We start from the raw sequence: 12,568 nt of genomic DNA, 5'->3' as shown, positions 1-12,568 counted from the left end.
TGGCCAGCTGCACATGGTTGGCCAAGTCTTCCCCCAGTAGCATGGGGATGGAATAATTGTCATAGACAGCAAAAGTCCACTTTCCTGACCAGTCCTTGTACTGGTCTTCAGGGATGCTGTACCCATGGCAGGTCCTTTTAAAATTTTTAAGAAGGCCTCAGTGTCCTCACCTGCCATGTAGGTGGGAAATTTCTTGGGATGGGGAACAGTGCCTGGAGAAGGATTGTTAGGGTTGGCTGGAACATTTGGGTTAGCTCTTGCTAATCCCAGGGCCTGCTGGTGGGCCTCCCTCTGGAGCTCCAACGCCCTCCTGTGGTCAGCCTCTATGGCTTGTTGCTTCTCCAGCTCTCTCTTGTGGTCAGCTGTTTGACTGGTACTCATGTCTTTGTGCTTTTTGGTGCTGGCCACACCCCTCTGCAGTCAGTGAATTCTCTGTGTGGCTTGCTGGTGTTGCTTTCGGCCACACCACTCTGCAGTCAGTGAACTGGTTACCCCAATTCCTACCCCTTTCTATTCCCGGAGAGACTGAATAGAAAAGAAACAAAAACTTTTCATTTGCAAATGTGGTGCTGTTTGTTTGCTGGCTCACAAGAAACTAGAAAATCTGGTTTGGTAACTTGCAAACTGCTAAGTACCCTCTCAGTAGGTGTCCCTTCTAACAAAAGCCTTGTTAGAAAACCCTACACCTCCTTTTCCTCAAGCTGCTTGTCCAAGCAACCAGAAAGAAAAACTGCTTCCAACAAAGCCTACTGGAAAACTTAATTCCCTCCAGCCAACCTTGCTGAAGATTCCTTCTAACAATACTAGTTAGAAACTGAATACTTGTAACCCCCCGCTCTTCTCTCAGGTTGCTTTCCTGCTCTAGAAGAAGAGAATAGCTCTCTTCAGCTTAGCCCAGCTGAAAAAAAACTCCTTCTAACAAAGCCAGTTAGAAAACCTTGTCTGTTTGCCTTCGGGGTATCTCTCCCTCCTAACCTGCAGTCCTGCTTTAGGAGAAGAGAATAGCAATGGCTCTCTGGTTCAGAAAAATCCCTCACCGCTGCCCACCATGTCATAGGTCTCACCCCCACTTAGAGCTGTTGGGTTCCAAAATGGGGACCTGCCTTGGTTTCCCTCTAAACTAAAATCCTAGTTTAGATCTGGTAAAAGCTGCCACCACCCAATAAGGTATGTGTATTGGGACACAGTCCTTCCCAAAATCCTTGGGATCCCAAAGGGAGGAGGAGGCATCCCTCTGTAGTTGGATCCCAGTATCTCTCCTAGGAAAAGGGAGGGGGGAGGAAGCAGGGGGGAATGGTTTATTTCTCCTAGGTGTAAGAACTCCATGGATTTGGGGCTCTTGGGATCCCCAAGGATTTTGGGGAAGGACTGTGTCCCAATACACGTACATTACTGGGTGGTGGCAGCTTTTACCAGATCTAAACTAGGATTTAAATTTAGAAGAATCCATGCAGGTCCCCATATTGGAACCCAACAGCTCAAAGTGGGGGTGAGACCTATGACAGAGGTTAACGGTAAATGGGATGAAATATAACACGATTTTACAAAAGGTAGATCATGCCAAACCAGCCTTGTCTTTCTTTGAGAAGATAACTGATTTTCTAGACAAAGGAAATGAGGTAGATCTCATCTATATGGATTTCAGGGCATTTGATACAGTTCCACATGGGAAATTATGAGTCAACTTGGAGAAGATGGGGATTAATATTGCTGTTAATCCCTACGTGCATGACTTTGCACAACTGAATTTCATTCCATTTCTACTACTCCAGGTATCAAGGTCGTCCAGCTCTACTCGTATGATATTCCGGTTCTCCTCCATGCTGGCAATACCTCTCAACTCTGTGTCATCTCTTCATTTCATTAGCGCACTCCCGTTTTTGTGCCAAGGTCTTTAATGAAAGATTTGTCCCAAGCCCGATCCCTGAGGAACTCCACAAGTAACCTCCCTCCAGCCTGACAGTTCACCTTTGAGCATGGCCCGTTGTAGTCTCCCATTTAACTGGGTGCTGATCCACCTTTCAATGGGATCGGAAAGGAATTTTCCCCCAAATCAGATTGGCGAGACCTTGGGGTTATTTGTCGTCCTCTGCAGCCTGGGCTATGGGTCACTTGCAGGTTTGAACTAGTGTAAATGGTGGATTGTCTGTAAATTGAAGTCTTTAGATCATGGTTTGAGGACTTCAGTAACTCAGCCAGAGGTTATGGGACTATTACAGGAGTGAGTGGGTGATGTTCTGTGGCCTGCAGGAGGTCAGATTATGATCATGATGGGCCCTTCTGGCTGTAAGGTCTATGAGACCTGTCTCTGCCTCAGTTCTCTACCTGTGAAACGAGGGGAGGAGACTTCACTACTTCACAGGGGTGTTGTGCGACATTAAATATATTAAAGGCTGTGAGCTGCTCAGCTACTGCCGTGAAAGGAGCCAGAGATGTACGATGGATTGTGGGAAAGATTCTGCAGGCAGCACTTAGATCACAGGTCTGTTGATGATGCACAAGCTGGAAGAGAAGCTGGCTCCCTGGGGCATCGCTGTGTTGGCCCTGCAGCACTAAGGGGAGTGAAGGCTGATTTTTAGGGACAGATGCTCTGCAGATGGAAATCGAAGTAGCTCCTCTGAAATCAGATTGACACCGTCTGAGCAGCTGGCCATTAGTCTGCAAGCCCAGATCCTCAGAGGCATTTGGGATCCTGGTTTCCGTAGAAATCACTGGGAGATTGGGGCCTGAACACCTCTAAGGGTCTGGGCCTCCAGTTAGCAGACAGGCCCCTGAGACACAACAGGAGCGGAGCTGTCAGGATTGTTAATAAGCCCTTGGACGGCCACAGTGCCCAGAAGCTGCACCCTGGTCCTTCTTTCCATAGCGCTAGGTGCTGCACAAACACACAGTAAAATGAGGTCATAGAATCCCAGAACCATCGGGTGAGAAGGGACCCCAGGGGCATCTAGTCTAACCCCTGCCAAGATGCAGGATTTGTTGTGTCTGAAACATCCCAGACAAACGGCTCCAGACTCCTTTTGAAAACCTCCCATGAAAGAGCTTCCACAACCTCCCAAGGTGTCTCAATCGGCTCTGGAGTTTGTAGCTCCCTGCTCCAAGGTGCTGATGCCCTCCTATTTCTTCTCTGCGCGTGGCTGGTCTCCAGCCGCAGTTCGGTTCGGTCGCTGACCTGCAGACGTGTGATTTCTAGATCTCCGGGCACAGAGCAAGCTGCAAGCGGTTGAAGAAGCGGTGCAGAAGCTCCAAGTCTCTCTGCAGCCTGATGACGCCTCGGATGTGTCAGCAAAGGGATCAGACAGTAAGTCGCAGGACGAGGGTTTTAGGCATCAGGGTGGGTCAGTTCCCCTCCCCTGACCTGGAAGCTGAGCACTCTCCTGCTTACAGGGATGGTGAGTGCCTGGCATCCTCCTGCTCCGCTCCATACACTTCCCTGCCAGGTGGTCCCGTCCCCCGTCTAACGAGCTGCTGCTCTGCACCTTCCCCTGCCAGCGGAGGCTCTGTTCCCAGGGACGGGTGGCTGCTCCAGGCTCCCTCCTAGCTCCGTTCCTGGCAGTGGCAGGCTGGCTGCATCCGCCCCATGCTCCTGCGCAGGATGCCTAGTGGTCACCATCTTCTGTCCTTTCACTGTTGCTCCCTTCGCTCCATAGTTTTCACCTTGGCCCCTGTATTGTCAGGGTTGCATTGGCGGGAAAGACGGATGCAGCTCATGAGACACACAGGGCCGAATTCAGACCCTGGTGTAAGCAGGACGTCAGTGGAGCTGCACTCGTGGGTCTCCATTTGCCCCCAGTCCCGGAGCCCTCCCTGTGCAGCTCCAATAATTTGGGTACCTGCCACAGTCCCATTGCTGGAGGCAGAGCGCCCCCTTGTGGCCACGTCTCACAACTGTCTGTCTGTCTGGCACAGGGCTGCACATACAAACCCGTCCATGGATCAGGTTATTCAGCGTCCAGTCAGAAAATGGGCCTGAACTAAACCCCGGCACAGAACTCGCCTGAACGCTGGGCTGTTCAAAATCCCGGCCTGGAGCCCGGGGCCAGGGCTCGGGGCCATGGATGTTCTTGCAGCCCCAGCTCTGCCCCATGTTGCAGGGGACCCACTCACAGCTCACAAGGGGTGAGCGACTGGGAAGAGGTGGCTGGGGAGATTGGGGGGACAGGGCTAGAAGTCAGGAGAGCTGGGGTCAATTCCCAGCTCTGCTGCAAACTTCCTGTGTGATCTTGGGCACCTCTCCCTGCACCTCAGTTCCCCTGCAGGCAAATCATCCATTATTTCTCCCACCTCGCGTCTATTTTGACTGTGAGCTGTTGAGATCAGGGACTGTCCCCTCCTGTCCGTACAGCGCCTGGCACACAGGGGCCGGCAGGTGCTGCTCTACCACACGTGCTGATAATCAAGTGTTCTGCATCTCCACTGACGTCGCTGTGACTTTCTTCTAGCTCTGCAGCTATTGGATGAAGCGCAGGCAGGAGTCCAGATGCTGAAAGCCCAGCTGGGTAATGTCAGTGGAGCATATAGAGAAATCCAGATCCGGGTGGGTAACATCAGTGCAGTGTATGGAGAAATCCAGATCCGACTGGGTAATGTCAGTGCAGCGTATGGAGAAATCCAGATCTGTTTCTCTTGGTGCTGAGGATGAACGGAGGATTTCAGGCTCCCAGGCTGACAACACAGCGCCTTTCACCAGCACCGAGTTCTCTTCCATTAAAGATCACCTGTGCCCACACCGTGGTGATCGGTGTAGAGTTAAATTACACCCTAGGCCTTGTTAGCAAAATGGGAGCACCCAGCTATCAGCTCTCTTAGATGCTCCAGACCTGTCAGCTCACAGGCAAAAAGTGACCCTGGCATTTCAGTGTGTGGGGCGTTACTTTCAGAACCATCCCTGAGCCAGTGGCCCCGGCAGCGTGTTGTGGGAGGTGCCAAAGTGCAAAAGACTCAAGACCTTCACCACTTATGATCATTTAAAGATGTTGATACAGAATCAGGGGATGTTCCACCTTGGGCAGCTACATTCCCCCTCCTGAATTCCTCCTCCCAGCTCAGCTGAACAGTGAGTCTCCCCTTTCCCATTACAGCCGTGCTGCTCTGCACTGGGACCAGCGCCCATGCTCCAGCCCAGATGCAGCTGCATTTCAGTGCTGGGGAAGTGACCCCGTGGTGTCTGCTTTCTGCAGCGCTCTTTGGGATCCATCATGTGGCCACAAAAGTTACTTATTGTGATGCTGGAGAATCAGAATTCAGAAGCTCCCTGGGCTGGGGGCAGCTGAAGGGCAGGGGAAATGCAGCACTAAAAACCCAGAGCTCCCTGCGTGTGTCCCTGTGACTTTAGCCCGGGTGTCTCACCTCAGTCTCTGCTCCTAGGTGACGTGCTGACAAAGCTCTCCAGGGGCTGGAGGTTTTATGGTGGGAACCTCTATTACTTTTCACAAGAAAGGAAGTCATGGGACGAGGCCGAACGGTTCTGTGTGTCTCAGGACTTGCACCTGACCTCTGTCTCCTCCCAGGCGGAACAGGTGAGTGCAGGAACCTCGTAGGGGTTTGGACAATGGGTCAGTGCCTTGCTTCATACCAGAAGGAGGTGGCAGGTGGCAGGTGAGGTTGCAAATCTGTGACATGGCTTGTGGCAAACCATCAGAGAGGATGCCAAGCCTTGGAACCTGACTCAGGGCATTGACCCATCAGTTTAAAAGCAGAGATGGGCCGAGGAACAGAGCCAGAGTCTGGGATGCTGGCGGGAGGGGGATTTGGGGTCAGGCTCATTTCTGATTTTCCCTACTTCCAATGTAGCATTTCCAGCAAACCCAATGGCCTTTCCCAGTGACGACCCACTTTGATCCCTCTCCCCAGTCCGAGGGCTCAGGCAGTGGTGGATTGTCCAATGGGCTGACGGGGCCTGTGCCCCGGGGCTCTGGAAAAATGGGTTCCCCACCCCCAGCAGAAATCCACCATGGGACGGCAGAAGACCGTAGCCCCGGCAGAAGTACCGGGCAGGCAGGTGGGGTGGGAGAAGCCCCAGCGGCCCAACCCCACTTCCCAGCAGAAGCACCAGGCAGCAGGGGAAGCCCCACCACCTGGCTCCCATGCTGTGGCCCTGGGACCGGAGATGCGCACGCTCCCTGTGAGGCCTCAGGGCTGGGGGAGCTCTTACTCCCCGCTGCGGCCCCAGGACCATGGCGAAGGTACAGAGCTTCTCCGGTCTTGGAGCCACTGTGCGGGGTTGGCCAGAAAGGAGAAAACGGTTGCGGGGCCGCAGTCAGGGTTGCCAGGTGTCCAGTTTCTGACCAGAACACCCAGTTGCAAAGGGACCCTGGTGGCTCCGGTCAGCACCACTGACTGGGCGGTTAAAAGTCCGGTTGGCGCAGAGTTGGCAGGCTCCGCACCTGGCTCCACGTGGTTCCCGGGAAGCGGCCATCATGTCCCTCCAGATCCTAGCCCTAGGGGAAGCCATGGAGGATCCATGCACTGCCCTCACCCTGAGCACCAGCTCCGCAGCACCCATTGGCTGGGAACGAAGACCAATGGGAGCAGGGGTGCTGACAGTCATTGAACCAAACCCTGTACATAATGGAAGCCACTTGAAGTCAGGGGGTGCTGCAGCACCCCCCCCCCCACACACGCACACCTCTAGTTCCAGCACCTTTGAATGGGAGCTGGGGGGGCGGGGCCTGTGGGTGGGGGCAGCATGCATAGCCCCCTGGCTGCGCCTCTGCCTAGGAGCCAAAAGGACATGCTGGCCACTTCCTGGGAGCCACCTGAGGTAAGTACCACAGGGAGCCTGCACCCCGCACGCCCTCCCATGCTCCAACCCCCTGCCCCAGCCCTGATCCCCCTCCCGCATCCAAACTCCTGTCTGGAGCTCGCCCTCCACCCCTTCCCACCCCCCTGCCTCATCCCTGATCCCTTCCCACACTCCGAACTCCTCAGCATATGTTTGTATCTCTGGTGTTCAGGACCTTTTAGGTACGTATCTTCTTGCAGCATCAGCCCTTTCCTTGCCGGCTCCTGCGAGCAGGGCCTGCCTCTGGCTCACAGCTTAACTCTGCTTTATGTGAGCAAAGTCTTGATCCTTCCTTTAGTTCAGGCCTCAGGCCTCATACCGGGCCTCTGATGCAAGAGTTTATGTTCCAGGGCCTCATCTTACTACAGTTTCTACCTGGGTGCAGTAGAATCTACTTTCTGGCACAGAAAGTCACTCTAAATACAACCCATTTCCAATTTAATTCCTGGCCCTTTTTGGAAACTAGCCCTCCCCCCTCCCCCCATGTCCCAAAGAAAGGCAATTATTGCTGCAGCTCTGAGCACATCCTCAAGAAACATTCCAAGGAACGCAGGAGACTCCCTCTGCTGTCAAGACACAGTCATAACCGCTTTGGAACTGAGCCAGTCCTTTGAAAACGTACGTACCTGAGACGCAAATCAGAGCCTAAGAGTAGAAACCCAGTTCCGTTCTCCCCCATCTAACTACCGCCGGCGGTTAGGGTTGCAACCTGTGGAAGTGTGTCATGATATCGCAACATCAAAAAAAATATGGGGATGCTGTTAATGGCCTTCGGTCTATTCACCTAGTTTATGGGCAGTGTTAGAGGGCTTTCCCTCCACCCGCCCACTTCCCCGGTTCTTGTCACGCAGACAGCAAGCGGCAAAAGACCAGAAGTCCGAAGTGCAGACAGTGCGATGTTTATTGGGGTCAATGTCCAGCAAACTTGATTCCAGTTTCCCTGCCTACTTCCTGTTTGACCCCAGTTTATATAGTAATAGTCTCAGCTATACCTTAACCAATCATTGTACTGAAATCTATCTAACCAATCCTAACATATTGGAACATAATTCTCTAACCAATTATATCCCACTACCCTAATTAACTGACACCTACCAAAATTAATTACACAGCAGAGAGAAACAGTTAGAGAACCAGACAGATTAACAATAGAAAAGTGGGGCCCAAAAAAATAAAAGACAGAGAAATGAGGGTTTCACAACCACAACCATTGATAAGTGATCTCTTGCCAGACAGGCTGCTGTCAAACTGAGCTCCTCACCAGCGGGTGGCTGGGAAATATTCTAGCTTGGAAATTAAGGCGCTTTGTGAGGTGCTGGGGACCTGCATGTCACAGCCCAGCTGGTCCATGGGCCTGCTTACAAATCCACCTGAAAGGCAGAGTGCAGTTGGCATCATTCCACAAATTCCGGTTGATTGGATACATGTGAACACAGTCTTCTCTGCCTCGAATCCCCTGATGCCAGTTGTCTGGCTGATCGTGCACCCAGAACCTACGGATCAGAGTGTTAATGTCTCAGGGGAGAACCACAGCCAATTCCTGAGCTCAGTTCTGCTCTGTGGACTCTGTTGCTGGCAGGGGACCAAGAAACCCAGCAATGACGCGGTGAAGCGATGCACCCCCCGGCCACTCCTCAGAGTTCTCCACAGCTCTTGTGGCCATGGTAACGAAGGGCTTCTGACGGCCGGGGGTAGCACCTGCCCTGCACCTGACAGGCCAGCAAAGAGCCAAAGTCAGTGTGTGGCTCCAAACGCTGAGCAGCAGCAACTCGGATCTCAGTGCCCAGAACCAGAGCAGGTGGCACAGCACGTCCCAGGCACCCCCGGGATGGGAACGCAAGAACGGGGAGAGAGGGCAGCGGGGGCCAGTCAGTAACTTCTCCCTGGCCCTGCTTATGGGCCTCGCCCACAGCCCCCTGAGGTCACTGCACCGACTGCAGCTGGCTCCGGCCATGGCCCCGGCCCCACAGCATCCCCGTGCCTAGCCTGACCGAGGGGAGAGCGCAGCGCAATCCCAAGGAGAGCGGGAACCTGCCGCTCACTCCAGACTCCCCTGGCTGCACTGAGTCGACTTGGGGCCAGATCCTCAGCTGGTGTAAATCCCTGTGGTTCATTCAAGTCAATGCCGAGTTACCCAGGGGAGGCTCTGGCCCTGGGTCTCAGTGGGCACTGAACACACACTCCGTGTTGAGGCTCCTGCTCTAAGCAAAGGGGCATTAGCAGAAATTCCTGAGAGGATTCACTGCTGTCGTGGCAGCGCCCGGGGGCCTCCCTCAGGATCGGGCCCGCTGTGCCGGGTGCTGCATAGACACCAGGGGTCGCACAGACGCTGCCCGACAGAGCTTGTGACCAATCGTGTAATAAATAATCACTTCTCTCAAGCTTTACTCACCCCCTGCTTGCGTCTGGTCTGTATTCTGTGCCATCCACCCAGCGCCAGCTGCCTTCTGTCTCCTGGTCGGTGAGTCCAATCCAGTGATCTTGTCCCTGGGTCTCGTTGGAGAGAAACTCCTGCACAACACAGTTTGCAGCATGTGCAGGTCACCCAAGAGAGGCTGCAGGATGCAGCCGCAGGTGCCTGGGCTGAACAGATTTTTAGGAGAGAGGAAAGGGCGTCTGGTGGTGTGAGCAGGGCACTGGGCAGCGGGAGACGCGGTGTCCTGCCCCCACCGCTGACAGTGACTAGCTGGGAGACCCTGAGGGAGCCCTGGAGCACCTCTGTGTCTGTGTCTGCACCTGTATCTGCCTGGGGCTAACAGCAGGGACCTGTCTCAGAACACTCCCCCCACGGCCCCCTCAGAGCTGGGCTGCGGCAGGCACTGACGGGCACCTCAGAGTTCACACCATCCCCCTGCCCTTGCAGGAGGCAAAGCTCGGAGCAGAGAACTGGGTGCAAAGTCTGGCCCTGCCGGAGGGTGGGATTTTCCTCCTCCGAACGTGCCGCAGAGGCCTGGGGTGAGGGCTGCAGTGGGCACGTGGGGAGAGAGGATTCTCTGAGAGGTGCATGGCCCCTTGCACACAAGCCTTCCAGATACAGGCTTCTAGATTGTCCAGCAGGAGCTCAGGCCTGGGGAGAGGGATCAAAGGGGTCCTCACTGGGAAAGGCCATTGGGTTTGCAGGAAATGCTACATTGGAAGTAGGGAAAATCAGAAATGAGCTTGACCCCAAATTCCCCTCCCCCGGCACCCCAGACTCTGGGAAGTCCAGATCCTGGCTCAGTTCCTCTGCCTCATCTCTACTGATGGGTGAATCCCTTGAGTCAGGTTCCAAGGCTTGGCATCCTCTCCGATGGTTTCCAACATCAGCTGCCACCTTCTACCTTCTTCTGGTGTGAAACAAGGCACTGACCCATTATCCAAGCCCCTAGGAGCTTCCTGCACTCACCTGTTCCACCTGGGAGGAGACAGAGGTCAGGTGCGAGTCCTGAGACACACAGAACCGCTCGGCCTCATCCCACGACTTCCTTTCGTGTGAAAAGTAATAGAGGTTCCCACCGTAAAACCTCCAGCCGCTGGAGAGCTTTGTCAGCACGTCACCTAGGAGCAGAGACTGAGGTGAGACACCCGGGCTAAAGTCACAGGGACACACGAAGGGAGCTCAGGGTTTCTAGTGCTGCATTTCCCCTGCCCTACAGCTGCCCCCAGCCCAGGGAGCTTCTGAATCCTGATTCTCCAGCATCACAATAAGTAACTTTTTGTGGCCACATGATGGATCCCACAGAGCGCTGCAGAAAGCAGACACCACGAGGTCACTCTCCAGGCAGTGAAATGCAGCTGCATCTGGGCTGGAGCATGGGCGCTGGTCCCAGTGCAGAGCAGTACGGCTGTAATGGGAAAGGGGAGAATCACTGTTCAGCTGAGCTGTGAGGGAGAATTCAGGTGGGGTGAATGTAGCTGCCCAAAGTGGAACATCCCCTGGTTCTGCATCAAATATTTTCAGTGATGAAGGTCTCGGGTCATTTCAGGGCCGCCCAGAGGATTCAGGGGACCTGGGGTCTTTGGTGGCGGGGGTCCCCCATCGCCGAATTACCGCCGAAGACCCGGAGCAGAAGAAGCGCCACTTGCCCCCAGCCCACCCCCAGGCGGCCCAGGGTCTTTTGCACTTTGGCATCTCCCCCAACACCCCTGCAGGGGGCACTGGCTCAGGGATGGTTCTGAAAGCTACGCCCCATATGCTGAAATCTAAGAAGAGCTGATAGCTGGGTGCTACCATTAGGCTAACGAGGCCTAGGGTGTAATTTAACTCCACACCAATCACCACGGTGTGGGCCCAGGTGCAGCCACCGGTGATTTTTAATGGAAGAGAACTCGGTGCTGGAGAAAGTCGCTGCGTTGTCAGCCTGGGAGCCTGAAATCCTCCGTTCATCCTCAGCACCAGCAGAAACGGCACCAGCCAGCACTGCAGCTAGTACTTATTGCAGTGACTTTGCACTGCTGCTCGCGCTGCACTGACGTTGTCCAGCCGGATCTGGATTTCTCCATACGCTGCACTGACATTACCCAGCTGGGCTTTCAGCAGCCGGACTCCTGCCTGCGCTTCATCCAATAGCTGCAGACCTAGAAGAAAGTCACAGCGACGTCAGTGGAGATGCAGAACACTTGATTATCAGCACGTGCAGTAGAGCAGCACCTGCAGGCCCCTGTGTGCCAGGCGCTGTACGGACAGGAGGGAACCGTCCCTGCTCTCAACAGCTCACAGCCAAAATAGACGCGAGGTGGGAGAAATAAAGGCTGATTTTCCTGCTGGGGAACTGAGGTGCAGGGAGAGGTGCCCAAGACCACACAGGAAGTTTGCAGCAGAGCTGGGAATTGACCCCAGCTCTCCTGAATTCTAGCCCTGTCCCCACAATCTCCCCAGCCTCCTCTTACCAATCGCTCCCCCCTTGTGAGCTGTGAGCGGGTCCCCTGCAGCATGGGGCAGAGCTGGGGCTGCAAGAACATTCATGGCCCCGAGCCCTGGCCCCGGGCTCCAGGCCGGGATTTTGAACAGCCCAGCGTTCAGGCGAGTTCTGTGCCGGGGTTTAGTTCAGGCCCATTTTCTGACTGGACGCTGAATAACCTGATCCATGGACGGGTTTGTATGTGCAGCCCTGTGCCAGACAGACAGACAGTTGTGAGACGTGGCCACAAGGGGGCACTCTGCCTCCAGCAATGGGACTGTGGCAGGTACCCAAATTATTGGAGCTGCACAGGGAGGGCTCCGGGACTGGGGGGCAAATGGAGACCCACGAGTGCAGCTCCGCTGACGTCCTGCTTACACCAGGGTCTGAATTCGGCCCCTGTGTGTCTCATGAGCTGCATCCGTCTTTCTCGCCAATGCAACCCTGACAATACAGGGGCCAAGGTGAAAACTATGGAGCAAAGGGAGCAACAGTGAAAGGATGGAAGATGGTGACCACTAGGCATCCTGCGCAGGAGCATGGGGCGGATGCAGCCAGTCTGCCACTGCCAAGAAGGGAGCTAGGAGCAGGGGTGAAAGTAACTTACAGGACTTACCAGTACTGATTTACCAGGGGCTCCCAGCTGAAGAGGTGGCTGGGAGCCCCCCGGGCTCAGGGGCAAATTAAAGGGCCCGGGGCTCCGGCTACCTGGGGGAACCCTGAGCTTTGCGGGGCTGCGCAGGGATTTAAAGGGCCTAGAGCTCCTGCCCCTTAGGGGAGCCCCGAGCCCTTTAAATCCTGGCCCCAGCCCAGCCCCCGGGAGTCGCAGTCGCGGGCAGTCCAGAGTCCTTTCAATCCCCGCCGTGGAAGCCGGTGCGGTCCACCACGGTGTACTGGCTCTTTC

At 54.8% G+C, this 12,568-nt stretch overlaps 1 protein-coding gene across 1 annotated transcript in view; it reads left to right on the top strand.

Moving 5' to 3' along the window:
• Positions 1 to 12,568, top strand: part of LOC120393596 (C-type lectin domain family 4 member F-like) — a 117,960-nt gene that overhangs the window by 41,383 nt on the left and 64,009 nt on the right. The window lies entirely within an intron of this gene.

The sequence above is a fragment of the Mauremys reevesii genome, unplaced genomic scaffold (genome assembly GCF_016161935.1).
Source record: "Mauremys reevesii isolate NIE-2019 unplaced genomic scaffold, ASM1616193v1 Contig25, whole genome shotgun sequence".
Lineage (NCBI taxonomy): Eukaryota > Metazoa > Chordata > Testudines > Geoemydidae > Mauremys > Mauremys reevesii.
Note: the sequence above shows the minus strand (reverse complement) of the source record. Positions and strands in the feature narration are given on the sequence as shown.